The sequence below is a fragment of the Triticum aestivum genome, chromosome 4D (genome assembly GCF_018294505.1).
Source record: "Triticum aestivum cultivar Chinese Spring chromosome 4D, IWGSC CS RefSeq v2.1, whole genome shotgun sequence".
In the NCBI taxonomy this organism is placed as follows: Eukaryota; Viridiplantae; Streptophyta; class Magnoliopsida; order Poales; family Poaceae; genus Triticum; species Triticum aestivum.
The window spans coordinates 145,054,819-145,060,687 of NC_057805.1; positions in this window are offsets into that span (position 1 = coordinate 145,054,819).

The following is a 5,869-nucleotide window of genomic DNA, read 5'->3' on the forward strand; positions in this document are numbered from 1 at the left end:
CGAGTGAAGAGCAACCTTCTCACTCGGGGGCTTAGCTGCAGCCCCGTACTCGCCTAAGTTTGAAAAATCCCACCTAGTGAAGAGCAACCCTCTCACTCGGGGGCTTAGCTGCAGTCCCGTACTCGCCTAAGTTCAAAAAATCCCACCGAGTGAAGAGCTACCCTCTCACTTGGAGGCTTAGCTGCAGTCCCGTACTCGCCTAAGTTCAAGAAATCCAACCGAGTAAAGAGCTACCCTCTCACTCGGGGGCTTAGCTGCAGTCCCGTACTCGCCTAAGTTTGAAAAATCCCACTGAGTGAAGAATGATTCTCTCACTCGGAGACTTGGCCACAAGTACAATGTGCGCTCCATCCTGATCCGCAAGGATGACGAGGTGCAAGTCGACTACGACCTTCTCCTCAAAGCTGCGCCACAAGTACAATGTGTGATCCATCCTGATCCGCAAGGACGATGAGGTGCAGGTCGACTATGACCTTCTCCTTAGAGCTGCGCCACAAGTACAATGTGCGCTCCATCATGATCCGCAAGGACGACGAGATGCAGGTCGACTGTGATCTTCTCCCCGGAACGAAATCACAAATATAACGTGCGCTCCATCCTGATCTGTAAGGACAACAAGGTGCAGCTCAACTGCGACCTTCTCCTCGGAGATGCGCCACAAACACAAACAAGAACAAAAGCCTGTTCCGAGTGAAGATTCAAGTTCCACTCGAAAATAAAGTGTCACAGTCCTAGATCATTGCTTGTAATTAGTTGCATATGCATCCATGTCATCATGTTTAATTTTCTCAGAAACTTGAAATGGGGATGGTAGAAACCCCCAGCACTACTTAATCCAACTAGGGTTACTAAAATACGTTTTCAATGAACCTGAATTGCCCTTAAAAAATGTTCATCATCTTTGCCTTGGTCTAGAACCTCTGACAAAAATGGTTCACATCTTTCTAGGACAACATTGGGTCACTGAATTAAATCATACCTTATTTGCATTTGGGCATTTAAATTTTATATATTATTTTAAATGTCCAAATATTCATGAACTAAAATGTTTGGTGTTGGAAATAACCCAAACAGTGGCCACAAGCAGTCTCATGACTTTTTAAAATGCTCTGGCATTTTTAATAAATAGAAAACAATTACAGAAAATAGAAAAAACAGAAATAAAAGAGAGGGAGAGAAAGAACTGGGCACTTACCTGGCGGCCCAGCAGAGGCCCAGCCCACTGGCCTCTGCCAGTCATCACTTACCTCCCGCCAGGAGGACAGCGCGTGTGGCCGCCACGCGTCAGCACGCGCCTCGCCACCTCCTGCTTGCCGCCGAGCCCCTGGACGCGTGGATGAACGCCCCGGTGTCGTCCCGATCCGCCCGACCTCTCTCACTCTCCCCCTGCTCTCTCCGTCGCCGTTCCCCACCTCACTGAACGCGCCGCCGTGCTTCGCTCGCGTGGCCGCCGTCGTCCCCAAGCGCCACCACCCTTCCCAGAGCTCCACCGTCTCGCGCTACCCTCTCTCGTCGACGCAGGCAAGGCAGGGAGCAGCAGAACGTCACCCCCATCATCCCCATCGCCACCTCTGCTTCGTCCCCGCCGTCGTCGATTCGCCGGCCACAGCGCTTCCTCGGCCTCTTCTTCGACTCCACTCGAACCGTGGTGAGCTCGTGAACGAAACCCCTCTCTCGCCCCAGCCTCGCACGTCCGCTAGTCACCGTTGACGCAAGCTCCCGAGCTCGCCACCGCTGGCCATGGCGCCGCCGCGGCTAGAGCTGCTGCAACCTGCGTCCGGGCCCGCCAACGAGCTCTGCACCCTCCCAGGAGACGAACACCACCACCAGCTCTTCCTCCCGTACACCACAACGCCGTTCTCGAGCGTGCCGTACTCCGGGCACCGCCGTTGTGCTCACTGCCGTCGCCTTCGGCCCCGCAGGCCCGGCCCCAACCACCAATCGATGCGGACGGGTCCCCTCGTCCCGCATATGGCCTCGGCCATCGTTTTGGTCGCCAGAGAAACAATCCCGAGCGCCACCGCTGCGTTTGACATCGCCAGCGTCAAGCCGCCGGCCTATTTGACCCTGTTGACCAGGGGTTGACCTCCCCTCGGTCGCTGACAAGTGGGCCCCAGCCCCAGCTAATCCTAGTTTAGTTTTAATTAAATTTAATTAACTCCACTGACATTTTTAGTTAGTAGTAGTTTAACACTAATTAACTTAGATTAGTTAGTTAGTCACTGACGTGTGGACCCCACTCGTCAGGATTGACCTGGACCGGCCCTGTTGACCGCTGACATCATAGTGACGTCATGCTGACGCAGTAATTCCTTTCTGGAAATTAAATAAATCTTAAATGGTTTATCTATTTCAGAAAATGTTATAAACTTCTAAAAATCATAGAAATTAATTTGTAGCTCGAAATGAAAAGATTTATATATGAAAAATGATCAGAAAAATCCAATCTATCCATCTGTACTGGTTTCATGCATGTTTAAACAACTTAACCTTACTGTTTAGATCAAAACATGATAATGCACTTTATAAGTTCTTAGTTTGAATTTGAACCTTTGGTTCAAATCAACTCAAACCCTTCTATTCTTATCTGCATTAGCTCAAATCACAGCATATTGATATGTCATGATCATGCATCATATTGTGCATTGCATTGATTGTGTTCTTTCTGTGTTTGCCGGTGGTTGTTCCCCCTCGGTAGACATATATTCCGATGATGAGTTCGATGACACCGATGAAGAGGTATATCATCTTCAGAAGTGCCAGGCAAGCAAAACCCCCTTGTTCATTCCGATACAACCCAGTCTCTCGCTCCTACTCTCTTTTACTGCATTAGGACAACAACGATTCAACTGTTACATGCCGCGGTAATTGAACCCCTTTTCCTCTGCATGACCTGTCATTGCCACAGTAAATAGATGAAACCCACTAGCATGAGTAGGAGTTGTTTGAGCCCTGATATGCCTACTCATTCATGCTTGTTGTCATGCCTGCTACTGCTTAGAGTTGAGTCAGGTCTTATTCATCGGGGATGAATTGGAATGGTGATGAACATGTCCTACTGGGTGTGAGCTATGTGTGTGAACACGATTTGGTAAAGGTATCGATGAGAGGCCATGTAGGAGTACATGGTGGGTTGTTTCATTGGAACTGTCCTTAAGCACTGAGATCTGTATGTGTGATTTAAGATTCAGCTACTACCATGCATTGGGCCCGAAACCAATGGACCCTCTCGGCTTCTTATCCACCCTTGTCCTTTGTCTAGGAGTTGCAAGTAGTTTCTGGTGTTTGTAGTATGCTGGAGGCCGTGCGCAGCGCTGACCCGAGGGGTGGGCTGTGATGCGGTAGGCACGTGGCCGGGCATGTCGGGCGCCTGTTTGGTGTCTTGGAACCCTGTACACATCGTTCGGGGCCGTATGTGGAAACCTCGGCCGGACTCCCTGCGGATAGAACCTGAATAGGCGATAAACCTGGACTAGAGACTTGAGTGTTTAGGTAGGCCGTGGCCGACAGCCTCGCTGGGCTTCCGCTTGAAGGTTGCCGAGTACATGTCGTGTAAACGGCGATAAGTGGTGAGAGCGTGTGTGAAGAAGTACACCCCTGCAAGGTTAACATCATCTATTCGAATAGCCGCGTCCGCGGTAAAGGACTACTTGGTTGCCTATAACAGTTCATCAACAAGTGAAAGTGGATACTCTAAAATGCGCAAGATAAGCGTGAGTGCTATGGATGGCGCTCTCGTAGGGAGACGGGAGCGGATCCGTAGTGGTGTATTGATATGGTGAATATGTGGACTCGTGTGCGCCACCTCAAAAGAGTTACTTGCAGTTGTAGTTCAGGATAGCCACCGAGCCAAAGCTGGCTTGCTGCAGTTAAACTCCACCACCCCCTTTGTTGATACCGATGCATATGTAGTTAGTTCTGATGTAAGTCTTGCTGGGTACATTTGTACTCACGTTTGCTTATTTTATGTTTTGTAGAGGGACGTCAGTCTCGCTAGTAGTTCCGTGTGGACTTCGACGTTTAGCTTGATACCTCAGCTACGATCTTGTGCCCTCGGCAGGATCTTGTAGATAGTCAGGCTTCTCAGCCTTTTTCATTTGTAGTTGTCTATACTCAGACAAGATAAGCTTCCGCATGTGCTTTGACTTGTATGCTCTGAATGTTGGGTCATGAGACCCATGTTTGTAATATCTCGCTCCTCGGAGCCTAATGAATAAATACTTGAGTCGTAGAGTTTTGTTGTGATGCCATGTTGTATTTACACATATCGAGCATATTGTGTGTATGATTCAAATGCTTGGTATGTGTGGGATCCGACAACCTAGTTGTTTATCCTTGGTAGCCTCTCTTATGGGGAAATGTAGTCTTGTGCTTCCATGAGCCATAGTAGTCCGCTATAGCCCGGTTCACCGGAGTCCTGCTAGCCCAGCACTACTGCTCCGGAACACTTGACTGGCCGGCATGTGATTCACTTCGTTCTTGTGTCTGTCCCTTCGGGGAAATGTCACGCGGTGACATCCGGAGTCCTGCCTAGCCTGCTACAGCCCACCGGAGTCCTGTTAGCCCAGTGCTACAGCCTGGATTCGCACGCTGCTGACCGACATGCTCGATGTTGAGTCATGTATGCATGTCCCCGTAAGTTAGTGCCACTTTGGGTTCACGACTAGTCATGTCGGCCCGGGTTCTCTGTCATATGGATGCTAGCGACACTATCATATACGTGAGCCAAAAGGCGCAAACGGTCCCGGGCCATGGTAAGGTGACCCCCGTGGGAATACCGTGCGTGAGGCCGCAAAGTGATATGAGGTGTTACCGGCTAGATCGATGTGACTTGGAATCGGGGTCCTGACAGCTTTGGTATCAGAGCCTGACTGCCTGTAGGATTACCAAGCCAAACTGGTTAAATTTGAGTCTAGAAATGCTTTAGTTATATAAGGGAATTGATTGTGGAAGGGAACGTAAGGCTCTTTTTACTCCTTTACCTTATGCCCTTCTGATTTGAGTCAACCTCTTCTTTTCTACGGGGATTAAGAACTAGGCCTTCTCATCTATCTATTAGGATGACGAGTTGCTATGTTAGAGACTTATAGGATTGTTGGTTCCAGGCCTCAATTCAGTTTCTACTACTTTTAGTATGTTGTCAGTTGAACCAGAACCTTGATATGATGATGTTAAGTGGTTATGCCACCATTTTGCACGATGTCTCAAATATTTTTGAGCATTTACAGCCGATATGCTGTCCGAGTCATCCCAGGTTTCTAAATAGTATGATGCATTTGCAAATCCCTTCTTCCCGTTTCCGATGTCCTTTTGGCCCAGATTAAGCACAATAAACGGTCTGTTAAGGTACTCCATTGCCTTGACATATATGTTGGAGCTAGTATTATGACCCTAGGTGTCATGATCACCTAGTAATCTACACTACTGGAATCAGCTACTTTGCCATCTGCCAGCTCTTTGCCGTCAGCTAGCAGACGGCAAAGAAGCTCTTTGCCATCAGCTACCCAAAAGCTGACGGCAAAGAACTGGCTGATGGCAAAGACTTTCTTTGCCATCAGCCAGTTCTTTGCTGTCCGCTAGCTGATGGCAAAGAGGGAGGGGGGCCCCACTGACGAGCTGCTTAAAAAAATATTAACGGCCCCCTCTTTGCCGTCTGCTAGCAGACGGCAAAGAGCAAAAAAGCGGACGGCAAAGGGGGCGGACGGCAAAGATTTAACATATCTAACGGCCGCGCTCCACCCCGCCCTGTTTCTCTCCCTGCTCTTCACACGCGCGCCGCCGCCCCCAACACTCGCCGCCGCCCAGTCGCCCCACCACCCCGCCGCCCCACCGGCCCCCCGCCCCGTCGCCACTGCCGTCCGGCGCCGTC